At 39.4% G+C, this 25,053-nt stretch overlaps 1 long non-coding RNA gene across 22 annotated transcripts in view; it reads left to right on the top strand.

Moving 5' to 3' along the window:
* Positions 1-25,053, top strand: part of LOC102899458 — a 100,520-nt gene that overhangs the window by 6,571 nt on the left and 68,896 nt on the right. For 3 of the 22 annotated variants that reach the window (XR_006586963.1, XR_006586956.1, XR_006586958.1), the window contains exon 2: positions 2,076-2,133. The exons of 18 other annotated variants lie outside the window; for them this stretch is intronic. This is a non-coding gene — a long non-coding RNA (uncharacterized LOC102899458). Of the gene's footprint in view, positions 1-2,075; positions 2,134-14,187; positions 23,102-25,053 lie in introns of those variants that run through there. One more of the 22 variants, XR_006586957.1, reaches the window with a different exon arrangement.

Below are 25,053 nucleotides of genomic sequence, written 5' to 3'. Positions count from 1 at the left end.
TTGTTTGTTTTTGAGAGAGAGAAAGAGAGCATGGGTGAGTGCATGCCTGAGCATGAGGGGGCGGGGGAGAATCCCAAGCAGACCTCGAGCTGCCAGTGTAGAGCTCGACTTGCAGCTCAAACTCATGAACTGTGAGATCATGACCTGAGCCTAAATCCAGAGTGGATGCTTAACCTACTGAACCACCCAGGTGTAGTACCGTCCCCCCACCCCAAACTTTTTATACTGTAGCAAAGTCTATAGTAGATTGTATGGTAGTTGTTTTTTAATGTACTTTCTTTGCCACTTTGTGTTGGGTATCCCAAGTTAATTCTGAAAAGTTAGAAGTAAATGAAATCTAAAAGTCGACAGAAGGATTGACTACATTATCTAGCATCTAAACCTATCATCCATGCTGATAGAGGAGATCTGAGCCAGGTGAAGCCTGTTTTCTTCCTTTGTTGTCCAACACATCAGTGACTGGTAGTTTCAGGCCTATAAGGTGGCTGCCTGGACCTTTTAGCACCACTCAGTGGAGACCATAATGGATGGCCCTGCTTGTACAGTTTACAACCTCTCATAAGTAGGTATTCAGGCTGATATTCAGCTAAAAAAAAAACAAAAACAAAAACCAAAAAAACCCAAAAAACAAAACAAGCAAAACTAATGATTAAAATAACTCTCCATTTAAAGGAGCTTTCTAAAACATGGGAGAGACATGGATACCTGAAGGCCAGCATGCTGAAACTGATCCCAGGGTATCTGCATAAAAGTCTTAATATAGCTCCCCACACTGAGCTTCCATGTAGCTCTAGGCTTTCAGTTTTTCATGCTGGGTATTTGTCTGGTTGGCTTTTTTTTAGGGAATTACTGTATCATGGCACTTGGACCATGGCCAAACTTCTAAGTATAGGTTCTGTGTATTTTTGTTTTTCCCATCCAGTGTCACTTGCCTCTTCATTTCCTGATTTCTTCCTAAAGTGAGGCCAGAATACATCACAGATTACAGCTGGATTTAGACAACAGGCATCTGCTTTGCAGGAACTTGCACAGAGCCTGATTAATTTATGTAAACATTTTACTGCTCACTATGTAAGATTACAGATTCCTTGGGGCGCCTGGGTGGCTCAGTCGGTTAAGCGGTCGACTTCGGCTCAGGTCATGATCTCGCGGTTTGTGAGTTCGAGCCCCGTGTCGGGCTCTGTGCTGACAGCTCAGAGCCTGGAGCCTGCTTCAGATTCTGTGTCTCCCTCTCTCTCTGACCCTCCCCCGTTCATGCTCTGTCTCTCTCTGTCTCCAAAGTAAATAAACGTTAAAAAAAAATTTAAAAAAAAAAGATTATAGATTCCTTGACTAGTTACTGGTCTTATATCTTCTAGTGGTTAATCCAACATGCTTTCAAAACTGAACATTGAAGTAAAATATTCTCATTTGTTCACAAGTTTTTACTTTCAGGCTGTATAGTGTAGCATTCTGCATTGACCTCACTGTGTTTTTTAGGTTCCTTGCCTCAAACTGGACTAAATGGTTCCTGTTTTTAGTTTTGACTTATACATACTATGTAAGCAGTTGTCTTAATATTATACCCCACTGGCAAGTTTCACATTATCCCTTTTGGCATAATTTTTCCAATCTAGCATTATGTTTTTACCTTTCGTTTCTCAGCTCAAGATTTTCCTACAAGGTTTCACATAGACATAGGGTTTTTATTATTGATAATAATAGCAATAGTACATTAACACTGATGGTCATATGAGTGTTCACCTTTGAGTAATTTGCTCTAGCCTTTTTTCTCCTTAAAATATAAGTGTCTCTGAAAATGATCCCAATCCTGCTTTCAAATGTTGTTGCATGTTTCCCTTAAGGTTTTGTTTGTTTTTGCAATACTAGACATTTTCTATAGCATTTCTAACTCTAACATATGCATGATTTCATAGAGTGAAAGTTACAGACAAGGTGAAACACGGACTGAAAGTTTAAATTGTTCCAAAAGAATAAAATTCTTAAAGGATTTTAGGAACTCTAGGAAAAAAATCCTTAATGATTCTGAATTCATGTTATCCTTACTTAAATTACCATTTATTCTTTATTGTTAGCTATCCTGGCCCCCACTTATTCAGACAGACATTTGTAAACTACTACCAACAGACAAAGGTGAGTAGAAATCCAGGGACAGGATATGAAAACTGATGTCCACATCCAGGACAGTAAGAATCATGCCACCCAGCTCTCCTTAGATTATATTTCTCTGAACAAACACAGTTTAGAGAAACTTACTACAGAAATTGTTTGGTGTTGTCAGCAAACAACCATGAGATACCGTAGACCAGAACAAGTGGTCTGTTAACTGTCTTGAAACTCCATGGATTTTGCAGCAATTCCCTGAATTATATTACTGATAGAAAATACTTTAGTTAATAAGTTTTCAACCAAAGAACCATCCTATAAACATTTTATAAGGCAACATTAGATGGAAATATATTTGTCTTAAGATTTTGCACAAATCTGCGCAATTTAGTTCCTTTTGAGAAACTCCCACTTCAGGCTGTGTGTCTTACTGGAGTTGATGAATATAGTCACCAAAACCCTAAGAGGTAAAATGGCAGAAGCCCCAGAGCGCAGCCAGAGGATGGGAATCCAACATGGTGCCACCTGGGCCATCTCCTCACTGTTGGGGGCAGGGATGGCAGGGGGAATTCATGGATTGGCTTGTACATTTCTTGAGGACAAAGACTACATACATCTAATTGACATATTTTTAGCAGAATTCAGAATGGTACCATGAATATCTTAGCACACGTTAATGACTGTGGGGCTTATTCCTTTTGCACTTTTTAAATCAAGGCACGTTCTGGAATACACTCCCAGAAGGAATAGTAATTGGGAATTTTCTGGGAAAGTGAGGACAGCACTGCAAAGGAAGAAAGAAAATCTGGTGCAGAAAGTTGCTTTAATGTGTAATTTGCCCAAGTGACAGAGGGTTAGATTCTGAATTACTTTCCTCTTTCTATTAAGAAAAAAAGTTGGGAGGAGGGATAAACAGTCTATTTTAGATTTTTGAGCATCAGGTATGAAGCATTAAAATGAATGGTCAAAGACATAATAAGTCAATCTAAGAATTTGTGATTAAAGGGGCACCTGGGTGACCCAGTTGGTTAAGCGTCTGACTCTTGGTTTCGGCTCAGGTCATGATCTTGTGGCTGTTGAGTTCGAGTCTTGTGTTGGGCTCTGTGCTAACATCTCGGAGCTTGCTTGGGATCCTCCCTCTCCTTCTCTCTCTGCCCCTTCCCTGCTCTCTCTTTTTCTGTCTCTCCTTCTGTCTCTCCCTCTTTCTCTCAAATAAATAAATAAATAAATAAACTTAAAAAAAAAAAAAGAATTTGTGATTAGTGATGGCGCTGTCACTTTTCCTCCTCTCCTTTCCCTGGCATGAGGCGTAAGTTGGGCAGCATGTATGACTCTGGCTGCAGACTTTGGCCAAGACGAGAGCACTGTTGATCCATGTGTGTTACTGCTAGAGAACAAGTTTTACCTGAGGCTGGAAAGGGTCCCATTAGGAGACTGCCTCTGCCTCTCATATCTTCAGCTGTTTTTTTGAGTCCCACAGGGAAGCTGGTCCTCTCCTGGGCCCTTGTACTGAGTAGTCAGGTGATCTGGGAAGGCTGCCCCGAATGGCCAGCAGTGGACACTCGGAGAACTGAGCCCCAGCCATGACAACTTTGATTTCCTGAGAGGCTTTATCTAACTATTTCTTATACTACCTTGAAAGAGAAATGAAGTGCCAGAAAGTATCAGCATGGAAATGAACACCTTAATCAGGGGGGAGACCTTGGAAACTCTCAGGTTTCAGTCATGAATCATGAGATTCATGAGAGCTGGGTGTGGCTTGGGAGATAATATCCTGGGAGCGTATCTGGCACTGGAAAGCATCTTAGGGGAAACCTTTGCCTAACAATTCTATATCTGGCAGATGAACTTGGTTGTGCTGTAACTGTGGACTGTTCTCCCATTCACCTTTCTCCTACCTCAGTACCCCCCTCACCCACACACACCCAGAAATGTTCACTTTGTTTCACTCTTGGCTCAGCATTTGGCACATTTTTTTTCTGGAAACCCTCTTCTCATTTTGGTTTTAGTGCCACCATTCTCTCCTGACCTTGAGTCTTTGCTCCTTCTGGGTCCCCTCAGTGCTTCCTGTCCTCTCCTTGGCCCTTAAATTGTACTGTTTGGTTCCGAGGTCTTTCCTTGCCTTCTCCTGGGTGAATGCCAGTCTTCTTTACCTCTTCCTCCTTAGCCTAATGTGTTTAATACTTTGTCTTCCTCCAGTCATACTCCAGTGTTCCCCAAAGTCCAGTTCTTATGCAAGTGCCCCCTGGTCTTCAGGAATGAATCCTGTGAGAAAATAATTTGCTAAGTCATTCTGCCAGCTTTTATTAAATAACCGATTTGCGAGAATACTGTACCAAACTGTGGGGAGATAGGGGACGTACATCCCTCATGGTGGGGAGATTATAGTCTACCTCAGGACAGGACACAAAGTGGCTTGAATGAAAACAGCAGATTAGGGGGATTTGGATAGTGTCTATTACACATTAGTAAAGACAGGTAGGGGCTCACAAAATCCATCAAAGTCAACCCTAGGCAAGATGTATTAGAAAAAGCTTTGCTGAAGATGTGCAACCTGACCCAGATTTCCACGAAAGAATTGGGAACAACTTGATGGAAAGGATAGAGCAGAGAACTCCAGGCAGACAAACTCAGAGGGAAGGCACAGCCTGAATCTTCCCACTTGTCTGTATGTGCAAGAGTCCCACATTTTTCTGTTTGGCTTTGTGTGCATGGTGTATCCCATGGAGGCATGGAGTCTGGCTTGCTTAATGGAATTCTCTCCAACAATCTGGTAATCCTGCCCGAACTTTCCCATAAGAGCATCTCCTCTCTTCTAGCTTCTCCCCTGATACAGTCAGCAATGTGTGTTCTCTCCCACCTGGGCTTTTGTTCTCCTGTTTGGGGAAGCCCACAGCGATGCACTGTAGCTGAAAGCCAGACACAAGCAGCAGATCCCAGTTTGTCATGTTTTCTCTTTAAATGTACCAAATGTATGAAGTGGACTTTTGGTAGTAGTGCAGTTTTCTTGCTCTAAAACTAAAACAGAGAATTTTCTGCCTAAGTGAACAGGATTAGTGAAAATGAATTTTCCGTTTAGCCGTAGTCTCACTGTATGTTTTTAGTCCATCATAAAGAATGTAGGAAGCCTGGAGGATGCAGATATTTTTACCTTGGCCCTTTGGCATCCAGCTTCTAATTATTTAATTCGCAAAGTACGCTAAATACTGCAATGTTTATTTTATCTGCAAACACAAATCTTCTTGATATTTCTTACTGGTTGTGGAATTTTTAGCTTAGCAGGTGACTTTTTCAGCATGGTAGAATCACATTGGCATAGCCAGAAATACTGTTGGTGGGGATAATAGATTTATGTAGCATCTGACTTCTAGTGTTTCCAGATGTAGGATTTGGGGCTCTGCTTAGATTTCACAGAAGGAGTGGAGGTAAGGAGGATGCAGGGACGTGGATAAAACAGAAATCATTTTGTACAGCATAGGTACTGAAAAAGACGCTCAGAGTGCAAAGTAAAGCTCTTGGTGGGCTTTTCAAAGTTAATGATTTTACTCATACCAAGTTGCTTTAAAATAAAGAGGTGGTCCTTGGGTGCAGCAGCTCCCTGGGAGTCAGAAGAAAGATGAAGTGATGGTATATATCAGTAAGAAAAAGTAAGGAATAATTCTGTTTTACTATTGTGATTCATAGTCTGGTAGTTCTATTCTCTAATAATAGCATGGACTTAGAAATTTTATTCCTTAAATTGTTTAGATAGTCTCAGCGACAACAGTTTTTCCCATTTACATGCTTCATTTGCCAGGTACCACTGGGAAATGAAATTCTCCTCACAAGAACATTTATTAGAAAATCCATTAAAAACAAGAAAATCCAGGGGCGCCTGGGTGGCGCAGTCGGTTAAGCGTCCGACTTCAGCCAGGTCACGATCTCGAGGTCAGTGAGTTCGAGCCCCGCGTCGGGCTCTGGGCTGATGGCTCAGAGCCTGGAGCCTGTTTCCGATTCTGTGTCTCCCTCTCTCTCTGCCCCTCCCCCGTTCATGCTCTGTCTCTCTCTGTCCCAAAAATAAATAAACGTTGAAAAAAAAAATAAATTAATTAAAAAAAAAACAAACAAGAAAATCCACCATTGATTTGTTCATTCATTCATTCGTTCATTCATCCAACAAAGCTGTATGAACCCACCCATGTGTTAGGTACTCTTCTATGGGCAAGAGTCCTATTTGCGTAGAACTTACATTCTAGAAGAGAGAAATGGACAAAGAAAGAAAACAAAGGAACAAGATAATTTCAAAACACCCTAAGTACTGAGATAAAGATCACATAGTGACTATGACTGGACAACTGCCTTAGTCTGGAAACAGAGAATCTCTCTTGGTGAATGTAGCTTTTGAGAGGGACATGAAGGATAAGAAGGAGCCAGGCATCCTAAGATCTGGGTAAAACATTCCTGGCAGAGGTTCTAGGCTGGAATAAGCTTGGTAGTTTGTATAAACTAGTTTTGGAGTATACTTCTGTAGTGTACATTAAATATAGTTTTTTATTAACAATTCTTACCTCCTGTCCTTCAGACCCTCTGTCTTTTCCTGGTGGTGGTCTTATTCTGTTGACCGTCTCAGTGGGTCATCCTCAGAGAAGCCCTCCATCCCTTCTTGGTATAGCCTAGGAAGAAACAAAGCAGTCCCAGATAGACAGGTTTATAAATTGACAGACTCAGTTTATACACACATTACAAATAGTGCTGAGGAAGCAAAGAGGAAGCTATGGGTTCTTAGAGTGCTAAACTGTGTGGGTCCCATTCCTTTCTCCTTGCCTGGATTTTAAACTTCAGCACTGAGGTATGGGTCTACATGTTTGGAGTCAACATTTCCTACCTCCTGTGTCCTCCATCTTCTCATGCCAATTTCTTTGGCCAGGCATTTTCCTTTGCTAGTTTTTAGACGAAATGACTTACTTCTGGTTCTTCATCCCAGCTGGTTAATAGTTAAGATGAGTAGAGCCATACAAGCTGCTTCTGTTTCATTACACCATGCACTTGGACTATAAGTAGACATAGTTTTGAGTACATGTAGATTCTGTCCCAGATTTTTCTTCTCTTCTGGTTTGTTAAGGGACTGTTACCATGAAAGATATTTAAAAGGACCTGGTGACTTGATGAGTGTCATATTTTAATCCGTAGAAAGTGAGAAAATTTATTCCAAAATTCACTGGCATTTTCTGGTGAAATGTTAGTGGATGAAAGCTATTCGGAAGTTTTTCCAAGACCTTTGATACGTGGTAAACATTTGGGCGTTGCCTGCAACTAAGGTTTCTTCAATATTTTAAAAAGCAATCAAAAGTTTTCTGCTCTGGGGCGCCTGGATGGCTCAGTCGGTTAAGCATCTGACTTTGGCTCAGGTCATGATCTCACAGTTTGTGAGTTTGGGCCCTGCATCGGGCTCTGTGCTGACAGCTCCGAGCCTGGAACCTGCTTCAGATTCTGTATCTCCCTCTCTCTCTCTGTCCCTCTCCCGCTGGCACTCTGTGTGCATCTCTCTCGAAAATAAACATTAAAAAAAATTTAAAAAGAAAGGTTTCCTGCTTTGTTCAGATGCTAATGTATAATGTAGTTGTAATGCTAATACCCCTGGACCTGACTCCTCTTGATGGTGCTGCCAGAATATCTGACAGTTGTGATAAAAGAATGAATTGATCGAGGAGGTGTGTATATGTGAGTCAATGAAGATAAATGATCTTTTACTGTGAAAATAGTACCTAGTCACTATTTCACAACTGAAAATCCCCCTCTCTTTCACACTCACTAGTCAGGCTTCTCTTCTATTTAATATTTAAAATAAAATAGTTTAGCTCTCCGGGGGCCTTGGGACTTCCCCGCTGCTACAGGTTGTGATGTGCCTTTTCACACATTTGGGCTGGGGAAACCCCACACTGGGCAAAGGGCCAATTTTAGACCTAGCAGCTCATTAAGGGGATTCAGAATCTAAGGAGCTGCAAAGAGACAATTAGAGGAAGAAGACAAATACAGGGAAACAATACCTGAAGCTGGCACTCTGGCCAAGTTAACAGTTATCTTAATATCTTAGAGGCATGGGGATTGGTGAATGAGGCCATGTGCAGATTGGGAAAAGATACTAGTTTGCATATGTAAAGGGAATTTCATGGGTAACAATCTTTGGGAGAAGATAAGGCCATTTATTTTAAATGACTCAAAGAGATGGTATATGAGCTGTGAGAGAAAATCATTCTCAAAACCTCATGGTCACAGCACTTAGGAACAAAACCAGCTCTAACTATGGAAGGGGCTCTTGGAAAACATCTGGTTTATCCTCTGACTCCAGGTGCAGGAACATCTTTCAGGAGCTCCCTAACTGATGGTCACCTGACTTCCATCTGGCCTTTGTGGTTCTGGAATGCCTATTGCTGGACATACATGGGTGACACAGCCATTCCTTGGCTGGCTAATACAGTTGGCAAGAAAGTTCTCATGTCAAGATGAGATTACCTTCTTCTTATCTGCAGCCAGAGTTCTTCCTTTGACATACTACATGTCTTCTCTCCTTTTCTCATGACTTATTCCAAGAATTTGAGGTCAATTAACCATCTTATAACTTCTAAGTTTTCTCTTCTGCATGCTAAGCATGTCAGATGCTTCAGCTGTTTTCATGTTTATAGCTCTCATTGTTCTAGTCATCCTTTTCTAGACTCATTTAGTTTGTGGAGGTCCTTCATGAAACCTGGGGCGGGGAGTAGAACATAATCCTCTGGATAGGGTCACTTCAGGTGAAGACTATTTGTCTTTTTATGGCACAGGATGTGGTTTATCTTGGTAAATGTGCCATGCCAGCTTGAGAAGAATGTGTATATTGCTGTTGTTGGATGAAGTAGTCTATAGGTGTCTGTTATATCCAGTTGATTGATGATGCTATTGAGTTCAACTATGTCCTTAACTGATTTTCTGTCTGCTGGACCTGTCCATTTCTGATAGAGGGGTGTTGAAGTCTTTGAGAGTGGTTTCATCTGTTTCTCTGTGCAGTTATGTGTTTTTGCCTTATGTAGTTTGATGCTGTATTGTTAGGCACATACATGTTAAAGATTGTTATGTCTTCTTGGAGAATTGATCCTTTTGTTATATGTAATGCCCCTCTGTATCCCTGATTACTTTCCTTGCTTTGAAGTCTACTCTGTCTGAAATTAACATAGCTACTTCTGCTATCTTTTGATTAGTGACAGCATGTATATTTTTGTCTATCCATATACTTGGAATCTATATGTTTTTATATTTAAGGTGGGTTTCTTGTAGACAACATATAGTTGGGTTTTGTGTTTAAGCCATTCTGATAATCTCCTTTAATCTCCTGCATTTAGACCACTGATGTTTAAAGTGATTATTGATATATTTGGATTAATGTCTACCATAGTTGTTACTATTTTTTATTTCTTGCCCTATTCTTTGTTCCTATTTTTGTCTTCTACTCTTTTTCTGCTTTTTGTGGTTAAAATTGAGCATTTTATAGAATTTCATTTTATGTCCTTTATTAGCATTTCATTTATACTTCTTATTTTAGTAATTGCCTTACAGATTCCAGTATACATATACCACCAACTGAAGTCCACTTTCAAACAATGCTATACCACTTCACAGGTAGTGTGACTACCTTACAATAGCAAAAGAATCCGAATTCCTCCCTCTCATTTCTTATACATTGGACACATAAGCATACATAATTGAATATATTGTTGCTAATAATAATTATTATAATTAATATATTATTATTTTGAATAAACTGTTATCTGTTAGATCAGTGAAGAATAAAAAAATGAAAGTTCTTATATTCACATTTCTTTTTTGATGTTCTTCCTTTCTTTGTATAGATAGATCTGAGTGACCTATATATTTTCCTTCTCTCTAAAGAACTTCATTTAATATTTCCTGAAATGCAGCCATGACTTACTGGCAAAAAATTTCCTCAATTTTTGTTTTTCTGAGAAGGTCTTTTTCTCTTCTTCATTTCTCCCATCCAAGTACTAACCAGGCCCGACCCTGCTTAGCTTCCGAGATCAGACGAGATCGGGCGCGTTCAGGGTGGTATGGCCGTAGACACACTCCTTCATTTCTGAGAGATAATTTCACAGGGTACGAGATTCTAGGTTGGTTGTATTGTTCTCTCAATATTTTAAATATGTTACTCCACTGTCTTGTTGCTTGCGTGGTTTCTGAGGAGAAGTTGGGTGTAATTCTTATCTTTTTTCCTCTATAGGTAAGGTGCTTTTCCCCTCTAGCTTCTTTCAGAATTTTTCTTTATCTTTTATTTTCTATAGTTTTAAAATTATATGACTGTGTGTTGAGTTTGGTTTTTTTTTTCTCATTTTTTTTTCTGTTTGAAATTTATCCTGCTTAGGGTTCTTTGAGCTTTCGGGGTCTGTGGTTTCATGTCTGACATTAATTTGGGTAATGTTCTGTCATTATTGTTCCAAGTATTTCTTCTCTTTCTTTCTTTCATCTCCTTCTAGTATTCCCATCACAAATTTATTACACATTTTTAGTTGTCTCCCAGTCCTTGGAAATTCTGTCCCCCCTCCCCACCACCAGTTTTGGAGGTTTCTCTCTCTCTCTCTCTCTCTCTCTCTCTTTTTTTTTTTTTTTTTTTGAGAGAGCGAGAGAGAATCTTAAGCAGACTCCCTGCTTAGTGTGGATACCCAACACGGCGCTCGATCCCTTGACACTGGGATTATGACCTAAGCCAAAATCAAGAGTTGGATGTTTAACTGACAGAGGCACCCAAAGTGCCCCTGGAGGTTTCTATTAAGATATCCTCAAGCTTATGGGACACCTGGGTGGCTCTGTCAGTTAAGCATCCAACTCTTGATTTTAAGTCAGTTAAGTGTCTGACTTCAGTTCAGGTCATGATCTCATAGTTTGTTGGTTCAAGGCCGTGTCAGGGTCTGTGCTCACAGCTCAGAACATGGAGCCTGCTTCGGATTCTATGTCTCCCTCTCCCTCTGCTCCTTCCTCACATGTGCTGTGTCTCTCTGTGTCTCTCAAAAATAAACAAACGTTAAAAAAAATTTTTAAAAAGATATCCTCAAGCTTAGAGATTCTTTCCTCAGCCATGTCCCGTCTACTAATAAGCCCATTGAAGACATTCTTTGTTTGTTACAGTGTTTTTGCTCTGAAGCATTTCTTTTTGGCTTTTAGGATTTCCACCTCTCTTCTTAAACTGCCCATCTATTCTTACATGCAATCTACTTTATCTAGCATATCTCTTAGCATATTAATCATGGTTGTTTTAAATTCCTGGTCTGATAATTCCAACATCCCTGCATGTCTGGTTCTGATGCTTAACTTTATTTCTTCAAATTATTATTATTATTATTATGTTTGCCTTTTAGTATGCCTTGGAATTTTTTCTTGATAACTGCACATGATATACAGGGTCAAAGAAACTGCTGTAAATAGGCCTTAGTAATGTGGTGAAGTGTAGGGAGAGGGGAAGTGATCTGTAGAGAGATTAGGTCTCAGTCTTCTAGTGAGCCCATGCTTCTAGACAGTGAACGTCAGAAGTGTTTCTCAGTTTCTTCCTATCCCCTTAGGTGGGATAGGATGATAGGATGACTAGAGTAGGCTAGAATTGGGTATTTTCCCCCAGATCAGTGAAACTTGGATAATAATCCATAAGGTTAGGCTCTGGTTGACTAGTTTCTCCTGAGCACTGGCCTTATTAAGAAGCACAGAGTGCTCTGGTGTATTTCTGAATGGTTCCTTTCCTCCTCTCTCTCTCTCTCTCTCTCTCTCTCTCTCTCTCCAGTCCTGGGACAGTGGTTTATCCTATGTCCTCCTACCTCTTAATGATCCAAGAAGAGTTGTTGATTTTTCAGTCTGCTCATCTTTTTCCTTATTGTTAGGATGGAGTGATGACTTCTAAGCTCCTTACATATGGAATCAGAAACTGGAAGTTTATTTGCCTTTTTAGATACCAATACTGCCCTAGTGGCTTATATTGAACTTGTCAAGTAAGACTTACTTTATATTGAACGTGTCAAGTAAGACTTACTTGCTGTTGTTATTTATTTGTTAATTTATTTTAATATAAACTATTATAAGCCAGCTTTTCACACTATATATGCAATTAAAAATTATTGTGTTCATATTTTATTGTGTACATATATGTACATATATGTATTTATGTATTATGTACATATATGTATTGAATATATATTAATATATACATATATTTAATATATATAATGTATGATGTTGAATTCTAGGTCAATTTTTAAGTTTCCCTTTTTAGCATTATGAAGTGCAGATTTGATAAACATGTTTGCTATTTCTACCCCAAGTCATTAATATAGCTGTGTCGATGGGAGGCATGCAGCACACAACAGGTGATATTCAGTCCTTTATTTGCTATAGCTGTTAAACCACCCAACTCTTTTATATCCTCCGGGCTGTTACCAGCATGCTGCTATATTTTTCCAACTTGTCTACAAGGCTGTCAGTAGTAGTGTTAAAATGCATTTTGTGGAGTGAAGATACATGGTCTCTGTGGTGTTTCTCGGTCTAATTGTTTATTAAAGATGGAATTTGTTGTGACTTTGTGGATTCTATTGGTCCTTTTCTGAACCAAATTCCTTTAGTGACCATAACTTGATTTTTTAAGTGTTCTAAGAAAACATCAGTACATAACCCAAGTTATTATCTTGATTTCCCCCATTATGCTTAGTTTTATGATGGTAGGCAAGTCAATTTGTCTCCTTTACCCTCTGTTTTTTTTTTAAACCTGTAAAACTATAACCTTGATTATTTTTAGAATTTTATAATTTGGAGTCATCTGTTTAACACCCTGTTTTAGAATTTTTCTAGAAACAATGTAGTTTCTGGATTCCACATTTTCCTCTACTGTACCTTCCCTTTGAAATCAGAGGCTTTGATCTATTCCCAGTCTTTCTCCTTGATTTCTTAAATGTCACTGACTATGGTTCTCTGATTACATTTGGATTGCTTTTTACCTTTCTTTGTGTGTGTGGTGGGGGAGACACGCGGGAGATAATACTTCTCATTTAAGTTAGTAATTATTTTCTAACATCTGTCTTAAACTTCAGTGCCCTCTTGTTGTTGTTGTTGTTGTTGTTGTTGTTGTTTTAAAAGTTTTTATTTAAATTCCAGTTAGTACAGTGTTATATTAGTTTCAGCTGTACAATATAGTGATTCAGCACTTCCATACATCACCCAGTGTTCCTCACAACAAATGCATTCTTTAATCCCCATCACTTGTTTAGCCCATCCCCCCATCCACCTCTGTAGTTAGAAGACTGTTCCCTGGTTTGCCTCTCTGTCTCCTTTCTCCCCCTTTGCTTATTTGTTTTGTTTCTTAAATTCCACACATGAGTGAAATTTGTGTATGGTATTTGTCTTTCTCCGACTGACTTATTTTCTTTAGCATTATACTCTCTAGCTCCATCATGTCATTGCAAATGGCAAGATTCTGTTCTTTTTTATGGCTGAATAATACTCCACTATATGTATTCACCACATCTTCTTTATCCATTCATCCATCAGTGGACATTTTGGCTGTTTCCATAATTTGGCTATTACAGATTATGCTGCTATAAACATCAGGGTGCATGTGTCCTTTTGAATTAGTATTTTTGTATACTTTGGGCAAATACCTAGTAGTGCAATTGCTGGGTCGTAGGGTAGGTAGTTCTATTTTTAACTTTCTGAGGAAACTCCATACTGTTTTTCAGAGTGGCTGCACCGGTTTGCATTCCCATCAACAGTGCACGAGGGTTCCCTCTTTCTCCACATCCTCACCAACACCTGCATTTCTTGTGTTGTTGACTTTAGCCATTCTGACAGGTGTGAGGTGATACCTCACTGTACTTTCATTTTGCATTTCCCTGATGATGAGTGATATTGAGCATTTTTTCATGTGTCTGTTAGCCATCTGGATGCCTTCTTTTGACAAGTGTCTGTCATGTCTTCTGCCATTTTCTAATTGGATTATTCTCTTTTGGGGTGTTGAGCTTTATATATTCTTTCTAGGTTTTGGATACTAACCCTTTATTGGATATGTCATTTGCAAATATCTTCTCCCATTCCATAGGTTGCCTCATAGTTTTGTTGACTGTTTTCTTTGTTGTGCAGAAGCTTTTTATTTTGATATAGTCCCACTAATTTATTTTTGCTTTTGTTTCCCTTGCCTCAGAAGGCATATCAAGTAAGAAGTTTTGATGGCCAATGTCAAAAAGGTTACCGTCTGTGTTATTTTCTAGGATTTTTATGGTTTCAGGTCACTTAGTACCCTCTTAATAGTAACTGCTTTATCTTTTCCCATTTGAAAATTGTTCTTTTTGGTGAATAGGTGAATGTAAAACAGCACTAACCTAAGTTGGTAAGTGACCTCATTCACTAGAGTATATTTCAAAAGATTTTTGGCTACTTCAGTCTCCTCACAATTTCTCTAAACTCTGCCCACCCACCACCGAACAGAAGAAACAGTTAAATGATAAAGGTTCACTACTATCGAGGATATTCTAAAGAACTTGCTGAAGGCTCTGAAGGAAATGACAAAAGAGTCCTTCATGTTTTAAACAATAGCAGCATCCTTAGGATAAATGTATACTTTCCAAACTGCCTACCTAGAACCCTTTCTAGGTTGAAAGGTTTTGTTATGTTTGTTTAAAAACCAGTGGTGGTGCTTTCCATTGATCTCCCAGAGCATCCTGAGCTACAGTCGCTGACTCTGCTCTTTTACTTGGTCTGGAAAACAGCACTTGACTGCTAGGAGCAGGTTTAGTTTCCACACTGCTTTTGACTGAATCAGTTCTGACCTCAGTCATTTGATCTGAAGGTGTCACTGAACAGATTGGGCCTTAATTGGCTTCTTTGGGAACCAGTCCCTTCCCAGACTGCATGATTCTAGGTATCTTTGACAATCTCATTTGGTTTCAGAAGATTTTGGTCTAGAAAACAGATTTGAAATGTAAATACGAAATCCTAAATTTTAGAAATGCATGGAAAACTATGTCATAAAGATATAAATAAAGTAGTTTGCCCCATCTAGTTGGGAATCTTATCAGAAGTCCTGATGCTAAGTCTTTCTAGGGCCCTGGAGGCATGATATACTTGGTTCAAAAATTTGCAGTGTACTTTTTCCCCTTGCCACAGTAGAAAGTATTTATTTAGAGTCCTTTTAGGATGTTGTCCTCATGCAAGAAGGAGTAAGTGAGGGGGCATTTTTATAGCAACCCTGAAATGGGGTTCAGAGAAGGCATGGTTGCAGATCATCAGAAGAGAGAGTGTAGCTCTGGGAGTCCTGGATATTAAGAACGATACATGATTTTCTTTTGCAAGATTTTCTTATATAACAAGCAGGCAGCTGTGCACCACAACTTTGTTTCTGGAAAAGAAAAAGTGTGTGTATCAGTTGATATTTTAGATACTTAACTACATTTTAAATCATTTCTATGAAAAGATAATTTATGATTAAACTGTTTAATAGAACCAAATACTTTTTTTCCAATTTTTTTCATCTCTCTATAAAATTTGTGCACAAGACATATAATATCTTAGTTTATAGGAATAAAAGCCCCAAGTTATAGTCATTTTTTTCAGACAAATCACTTTTTTTTCAAACTATTTTATGATTTTCATAATTATTTTTCTTTAAGTTTCTGATGCTCCTTTGCCTGTGACTTTAGGAGCAGTATTGTGTACCCTCTTACAATTAATGAGGGACATCCTCATAGGCAGTTGTGGGTGACTGAGGGGAAATAGAGAATCTTTAAGTGGTGAACCTGCAGAGCCTCAAAACCTTCTTTCACCACGACTGAGGTTGGATTTTCTGACCACGTGGATTTCAGAATATCTGGTTCTGCTAAGGCTGATCTAGCAGTGTGGAGTACTGATAAATCAGCTTGAGCTTATCAAAGAGCTGCATAGTGTCCTACAGATAACTGGGAATTGATAAGAGCTTGATGCTGCTGATGGCTAAATAAGCTTATTAATGTAAATTTAGAAACCGGGACACAATGCATATCAGTGACAATGCTTTGGGCTCACAAACTGTAAGTCTCTTAAATAAGGAGGGATTTATTATCTCACATAATAAAATGCTTAGAGGTAGGGCACTTTCAGGGTTGGTCAATTCAGTGTTTCAACAATGGTATCATGACACTAGTTCCTCTTTTGCTATTCTCAACATGTTGACCTTTTCCTAGATTTATTCCCTCATGGTTGCAAGATGAGTGCTAATGCTCCATGCATCCTATCGTCATCTATTTTCTTTGAAATGAAGAAAAGGACAATTTGTGTCTTATGAAGGAAGAAAACTTTTCCTAGAGGGTCCTTAGCAGACTTTTCCTCATGAATCATTGGCCAGAATTATGTTGCATCCTCATTCTTAAACCAATTCCTGATTTAGGCAGTAGAATTATTATGATTGGAGTAGATTAAGACTCACCCCTAGATATTAAAAGGGGCATCTTCATTGACTATATGGTCACACAGAGGGTGATCAATAACAGGGTTTAATTAACAAAGGAGAACTGGGGCAAATTGTTGTGGCGTGGGCAACCAATGTTATCTGTTACAAGTGCTTTCTCTTTGAACAGTATACCTCCTATCTCACTTAATAAAATGATTCTAGGACACCAGAAGTGAAAGGGTAATGCATTTTCTGCCATGCCATCATTGGAAATAATTTAGAAGAACTCTGCAAGGAAAATAGAAGTCATATTTTTTGCTTCTCTGTAGCAGCAAAAAGAAAACCTTAAGATTTTCATCAAGATGGAAAATAAAAATGAGGGAACACTTAAGACACTATTCTTTGACTACTCAGCTGCCGTTTTCACCTTCTTTGCTTTTTCCTCCTTGCTGATGAAACTTGACTTCTTCTGGAAGCGTTGTACTGACTGACTGCTGGGGCTGAATCATGATTATCCAGGCTGATCACAGTACTCTCATAACCAAAGGCACACATTTCCAGCTTGCCTCGGTGGCAGTAGTAGCCATATGAGATAGTTCTGGTCAACAATTAGAAATCCAGTAGAGGTGAGGCTTCTAGGAAAGCTTTTGTGTCCTTGATAAGAAGGACAAGTGTTAGAAGAGGACTAACTGGGCCCTCCCCATCCCTCTTCTTCCTGCCATAAATGTAAATGGGATGTCAGGTGCTATAGCAACTCTCTTGACAAGATGGGATAGCAGTCATGGGGAAAAAACATCATGTTAGCAAACGGTAGAACACAAATATATATAAAAAAAGAAAAAATTCCGACTCACAAGACCAAACCTGGAACTACCTACTTTCAAGTTTCTGGTTATGTGAGGTAACTTAACGGCCTTGTTGCTTAAATTACTAGAGTTGAGTATTCCGTTTCTTGCAACTTAATGCATACTAACTGGCACAAAAGAAGTGAAGAGTATCTTATGTCGTTTCTACAGCTATCCTCTCACCTCTCTGCCCCCAGCTCCCTTCCATGTTAGTTTTACTTTGACTCTGGCTTCCGACAGCCTGAATAGCTTGCCCACAGCTATATAGCCCTTCAACTCCCTCTCACTCAGGTCACTTCGTTCTCATATACCTTTAACACTTTAGGATCTACTCTATTCTCTACTTCCTTTCTATATCCCTTCATGTTTTCTTTCCCAGTAAGATTTGAAACTCCTTCAGAAGAGACTCTGGGCCTCTTACTCTTTTGGTGTTAATTCCTGTACTCAGGGTAGAGGAGGGGATTCTCAGTGACAGGGAAATGAATGAATACTGTGACTTTGCTTCTTTATCTCAGCCAGTAGTGAGGGAAGTAAGCAAACAACGTAAGAAGATACAAACTTACCACCTTTTTGGTCTCTAAATTGGAAAGCAGAAACCCTGGAATATCCTGTGGAGATTATTTCAGGTTACATCTCTAATCCTAGGAAGTGGATGCTATTTGAATTTTGGTTACATATCAATATTTCTATTCTTTATGAACAATGTAGATGCAGGGTTCAGTCTGTAACCATCCTGTAATGGTTAGCTTGTAACAAAGCATTTTAGGGAAGAACCCGCAAGTATTTGAGTTCTAGTTGGCAAATGTGGAATAAGGGAACTTCTTAGCTTAAGGAAGATCTTCAATGGACATTGTTCCTTTGGGGGCGTTTGGATTGCTACAACGAAAAAATTCCCTTGCATGAGTTTGTCAGTTTCAGGGGATTTTGGTCATGATTCAGTGAAGTGGAACTTTTCAGTTCAAATGGGAATCTCATGGCCTTTGTGTATCCTTGCTTATAGCCAGGGTGGCACCTTGTGAGTATAGATGCCCCTCACCAGCTTTGCACATGTCCCTGCTTATGGCACATGGCTCTCACTGGGTCACCTTTTCGTCCAAAGCCTCCGTTGCTATTTATTTCGCTACAAGCACAAGTGCTTTCTGTGGCCATGAGATGTAACTCCAATACAGTGCTTTATACTGACGACTGTGGGTTTTCCTTAAGGTAACTGTGGGTGGCCCTTCCATTTATTTTCTTGCTTCCTTTTTGTTTCTGTAAATTCTGCCCTCCGCTTTCCCCTGAAGCACATGCTGTTCATGTAATCTGAATGGCCATTTAGAGGAAAGATCAGAAGTTTGTTGTTTCATTACCAACATAAATCAAAACTTTGTGTTCGCACTGCAATCCGAGTGAGTCCAGGAATAGCTTTGGGATTGCTAAGTGTCTGGAGAGCACTGACTACACAGACATGTTTTGAAGCTGGCTATAATAGTTTCTACAGCTGTTAACAGTTCATAGAAGAATGGCAGCATTATATATCAGTGTTTAAAATGTGCATAACTTGCATTGCACAGAAGTCAGATTGGGATAGAATCAGATTTTTTTCTGAATCTTGGCCAGGAAAGTCTTTAATAACTAGAGAAATTCTTTTCACTGCTGAAATCAACATGAAGGACATTGTGTTATTATAATTGCTTATAGCTCCCCATGAAAGTTGTCTTTGTATGAGTGGATGTACGGGCTGTACTGTTTTGTTTTTATTTATTCTGCATTCTTTATTCTAATGTCCTTTCCTTTTTCCTGACCAGAAAGATTGTTATTGAGCCCTTCACAAAGCTGAAATAATGCAGTGTGTTAAAAAAAATGCTAACAATTCAAAGAAGTTATAAAAATTTATAAGTTGGCTAAATGCTTGAGAAATTTCTGCATATTTTAATATAAATAGGTAATGCAAATATTTGTTCTTTGCATTGAGAGGTGAGTCTCTGTTTTCTGAAAGGCCCCGCTATTTAAATTAGATTTACTTTATTGTATTGAAATAAGGATAGTTTCCATTTTGAATGATGGTAAAGATTAAATATCATGGTTGTTATCAAATGCAAAAAAAAATCCTTGATAAGCTAGGTTTATTACTGCATCATGGGGTTAAAAAATTTCCAGAAATTGGTAGGAATTGCTTTATGATTAGAATTCCCATGATGGAAACTTGCTCAAGAATTTTCTTGAGATTCCCAAGTTGAGTCTGAGGTTTTGCATATGACAAGAACTATTTGGACCACCTCTGTACCCTGTCAGTTTCACTATTTCTTTAAAGACTTAAGTGACAGACTTAATTCAAGGTAGGAGTGGGAGACATATCTTGGCAGAATATGTATAAATAAAGGAAAAGAAATTGAGTAAAAATTAGAAATCAAATTGTGAGAGAGCTCCCTCTAGAATGTCAAGATACACACATTTGGAATGACTATGGGTCAGAGATCCTTGCAGAAGGATTTGGATCTAAGGTCTAAGGCCTTCGATATTTCTGAGGTAGTATGCCAAGGCTCATCCAGTGGGAAGCCAGAGCCACCCTGGTGGCACCACACAGGAGAAAACCCACCTGGCAGAGTCAGTTTCCAGAGGTAAAGTTGAGATGCCTCAGGGATCAGGTTCCAGGATGCTGGACACTGTGGGCTGCTCCTTCACGAGCCATGCAGGCTGTTGTGTCAACTTGAAGATCTGGGAAAAGCTCAGCACAAACCTTGAGGTTCCCTTTGAGAGTGCTGATGAATTCTCATACCTCACCTTTGTCAGCTCCTCATTTACCACCGAATGCTTGGGCAGATATCCATTGCGATGAGAGAGGGAGACAAGAAAATATGAAGGAAGGCTTCCAGGGTGAAGGCAGTGTCTCCCACAAACTTTACACACCAACCTCAGTTTTACCCGGGATTTGGCCATCCCCTCACATCTTTACACTTGTGGCATGCATCACCTGGGAAGCCAGCCTGCACCTTCCCTTTGGCCTCTTAGGCTTGTGGAAACTAAGGACACATCTGGAGGAGTTTACCTTTCCTTGGGAAAAGGAATTAAATTGATAATGTTTTCCAGGGAGAACTGCCATGAAATTTTATGAACTTCATAAAAATGCATGAAAACATTCCCAAACTAAGAGGCCCTGCGTGACTGAGAAATAAGGTTAACGGCTAACATTTTGTGTTGGGTGCTTATGATGTGCCAGCACTGTATCGTCTTGTTTAAAAACAGAGATGCCAGTGGGTAGGAAATATAAATGTAGTTTGATGGAAGGTGGAGCCATAGGCCAAAGGTGAACTAGAAAATAAATAGGAAAAGTAGACTTAAGTCTGGGTTTCTCCAGACACTGAGAATCCTTGGTAAATACTTCCTCCTTACTTAAGCCTGGTTTGGTTACAAAATAAGAATGAAAACAGTCTGGAATATACAATTCAGATTTCTCAGTTAGCAAATGGCTCTAGGGCAGTGATTTTGTTTTGTTTTGTCTTTTTTTGTCTTTTCAGCATCAGTACTTACTGAGAAGTAAGTACTATGGGCTATCTCTCAAGGAAGATACACACACATATATGCATGCAAACGGTTACACACAACTTCTGGGGTTACCAGCTCCTGGAGTCAGTGTTAGGTTGGTAGAATGTGGCATCTGAAAAGTCTGGTAATAGGCAACACTTCTAGGTCCAGGCAGAGAGGATGGCTGGCAGGAAGTTCAGAGATAACCTAGTGGATTTTCCCAACCGTAGGAAGGGAGCAAACAACAAATTATATTTCATTGAGGTTGGAGCTGGTGCTGGGTATGTCTACTTATAGGTGTCAAAGCCTAAGCATGGGGACTGAGATTTAAAGGTATAATGACGATATGGAGACTCTTGGACTACTGAGAAAGGAGCCAAGAGAAGGCATCTGGACTCATATAAGAAGAGAGTAACTAGGCCTGGGTTAGAAGGTGCAGGCCAGGTCACAAAGAAGCCCAATAACCAAAACTAGGGTTAGAGCTGATTTGAATGGGCTCAGGATTACTCAGCAAGATTTTCCCATCCATCAGGTAGGGCAGTGTGAATCTGTCTCTGGGAATCTGGTGGGAAAGAGAGAGCTAGGCAAAGACTGCCTAGTAGGTACAACTCTGGTTCAATCTCTCATCAACGCGTTAGTAACTTGGCTAAGGGTATGGTGAATTATCATTTTCAAATCCTCGTAGCTCATTAACTCTGAAACTAGAGAATATTCTTTACTTTTGCACTTCTCTCATCTTGTGGATTTTGTCCACTTATATACAGTTACCTTTAAACCTGCCACTCCTGTACCATCAGTCAGTTCATTTCCAGTCTCACTGGGAGACCCCACTGATCTTCATCCTGTGGCCTAAATAAAATAAAAAGTTTATTTATTTTTTTGCAAAATAAAATAAATAAAATAAAAAGTTGTCAGCATTTGTTAGTCCATCAAACATTTTTGGAATTTTATTGGTCTGTAAAATCTAAATATTGGGAAACTATTGTATTATAGTGTCCTAGATTGGGTAGAGTAGGTAGTCAAGAAATATTTATAGTTATATTGAATGAATGATTAAATGAAACATGAATTGTATCACATAAAAGTAAGGGCTTAAATATTCACTGCTTGCTTACCTTTCTTTGATATCTCTTGAAAGCTTATTGCAGAGGCAGGCTGAGTTCCACATATGCATGGCAAATTGGGCCATCTTGACTATTCAACAGAGTAGACAGTCTGTCTACTTAAGTGCTGGCAGTCTCTTTTATGGCATTTAGTCTATAAAATAGTGCTGTTGTCTTTGGTAAAGTAGTGATTGTTTTCAGCTATTAGTTGCTGGAATTTTGAAGGAGAACATGCATAAAGAAAGAGACAATTTAGCTGATGGGGTAAAGAGGGACAGGAGAGACTCCCAGTTCTGACTCAATCTGGTGAGTGCTGTGTCATAGAGTGAATCTGTGGCCTAAATCATGGATATTTAGTAGCAATTAATGACACCGCTGTAGGAGCTTAAGTAAATTCTAGCTGAAATTTAAGATGTGAAATTCGAAAAGTCCTAAGTACAATGAAGATTAGAGGAAACAAGTAATGAGATATGAGAGTAATAATTCTGGCACAAAGGTCAGGCCAAGTAGTGCAAGAGAGCTTTTGTGCTTCAATTGATGAGAGTTGTCTTCTTCAAATTAGTTTAAAATTATAAAGGGGAGGCTTTTCTTGCTTTTGATGGCTGTATTTAGCAAGAGATTAGTTGCTCAAATTTACCCTTTGGTCCAATAAAAAGAAACACAATGTAACTTGAAGTCTAAATCAATGTAATTTAAAATATAATTATGTGTGTATGGGAATGTCCATGGTAAATTAGATGAATGTGGTTTTGAAGAAGGAATAGGAATCTAAGGATTGAAGAGATTCTTGTCAAATAGAAATCAATAAGTAAACAAATTTTCTCATTAAAAAAATGGAGCTCCACATTTCTGAGATAAATGATAATGTAAAAGTGACTGAAAAGAATATAGCACGGCTTGTAGAGATTCATAATGCTTTTAAGTGGCTGGGTTTGTGTGTGTGTGTGTGTGTGTGTGTGTGTGTGTGTGTGTGTCACAAAGCACAGGGTAGTAAGAAAAGAAGAAACAATGAGAGACAGAGGAAGGAGATCCGTTGGCTAGGGGTGATCCTCCTAATTTTTCTCTGCTTCTTCATTAGCACTCTGACTTCTCACCGCCTTTCGATGCCAACACTTTCTGCCTAGGTGAGCACTCAGTTACTTCGAAAATGGATGAAACACTTTAATCTTGCTTTCTTCTTTACAATGGTTAAGGGTGTGGATCAGGACAGAGGGAAAGAATGAGATGGAATTTCAACGTGGGCCTTGGGAAATGGCAAAGTTTATGTGAGGTGGATGTGATACCAATAAAGGAAGGATAGAAATAAATATTTCTAGAAGTTCTGAAGGAGAGATTACCTTCATGGGCAGCCAGGCAAGTAAGTCTTCAGAGAGGAAGTGACATTGAAACTGAGTGTGGAAGGATGGGTAAGGTTTCAAAAGGCATGGCTGGAAGAACATTCCAGGAAGAGAAAAATGGCCCAAAGGTGTCATGGCAAAAAATACAAACCTGTTCCAGGAATGATATGTGATTCAGTGTAGCTGGAATGATAAAATGGGTGTAGAGGTAGAAGGCAGGTTATAAGAGGCCATGAATGCCAGGTTAAGATTTTAGTTGGTATGTAAGTAAACTCCTCACACAACTTACCAATATGAATGTCCATCTCCTAAAATTTCTGGTTGATAAGGATTGATTTTTTATCAACAAATGTTTTCTTAAAGAAGAGGCACGATTGTACTTTGCTAAACCTTCTGAAAGAAGAGGCACAACTGTACTTTGCTAAACCATCTTTTAGTGTCTTAAAGGCAGGAGCTTGGCCAAGTTAACCAAAGCCTGGATTATATATGAGGTTCAGATTATCACAGAGCACTTTGGGATTCTAAGATGTTGTGTGGGGTGTTTTTTTTTCTTGTTTTTAAGATTTATTCATCTTTATCATGTGGTCACTTACAGGGTAGATGTGGCAGATTGCATTTTCCATAAATGACCAAATCAAGTTCTGTCATCCCACACAATCTTATTACATAGTTATCTTGACTTTCCTCTTGTCAAGTGGTGGGATCGTGTTCTCCTCCCTAGGCTGGGTCATAAAAGGCCAAGCACCTTCCTCCTAGTTTTCTTTGGATGTTTGCCTTTGGAACTGTAAACCTCAGTGGAGGAAGTCAAGGATCTCCATGCTGTGAGGAAGCCCAGGTCACTTCTGGTTGGCAGTCAACATCAGCGACCAGAAATGTGAGTGAACAATGTCTCCAGATGATTCTTGGTCCTGGAAGTTAAATCACTCCAAGCCTAGAAGTCCTTCTTGCTGAGGTCCCAGATGTCAAAGAGCAGAATAAATCACCCCCACTCTGCCCTTTCCAAATTCCTGGCACACAGAATCAGTAAGCATAATAAAATGGTTATTGTATGAAGCTAGGTTGGGGTAATTTGTTTGCTGTGGTAGTAACTAGAACATAAAGAAGAAAATAAACAGTAAACACTGATGACCTTTTGCAGTTATCTCTCTGCTCAGCAGGATCATTGTTGTAAAGAAGGGAGGAAGGGAATTATCATTTTTTAGAGGGCCTTTTCAGGTGATTTACATATATTATCTCATTTGATCTTCCTCATGACATTGTGAAATTAACATTATCAACTCTATTGTATAGAGAACCAAGGCTCAGAGAGGTTAAATGATTTCCCTAAGGTCACACAACTAGAAAGCAAACCTAATTTTTGTGGCTCTATAGTTCAAAGGATTTCCCCAACCACATGAGTCTTCCCTAGGCTGGGTGGGGGCCACTGCAGTATCATATGAACAGTGAATTCTTCTGCCTAACTTACCTCTCCATCAGATGGCACCCTTGATGAGCACCAGGGCCAGGAGCTGTGAGGGAGATGAAAAGAGAGACACGGCCCCTGCCTTTGTAGCAGTGATAAGTATTTTGGTGGCTAGTCAGCTGTAAGTCCTATGGGAAGATACAAGCAACACAAGGCAGTGTCTGATCCAGTACTGTGAACCTTCACAGAGGGAAGGGGTCACTTTGGAGTCTTGGGCAAGTAAGTGGCCTCCTGGTGATCTTCTTTCTAACTGGCCAAAGTAGGAGGGACCATATCT

The sequence above is a fragment of the Felis catus genome, chromosome D2 (assembly GCF_018350175.1).
Source record: "Felis catus isolate Fca126 chromosome D2, F.catus_Fca126_mat1.0, whole genome shotgun sequence".
NCBI lineage: Eukaryota > Metazoa > Chordata > Mammalia > Carnivora > Felidae > Felis > Felis catus.
Note: the sequence above shows the minus strand (reverse complement) of the source record. Positions and strands in the feature narration are given on the sequence as shown.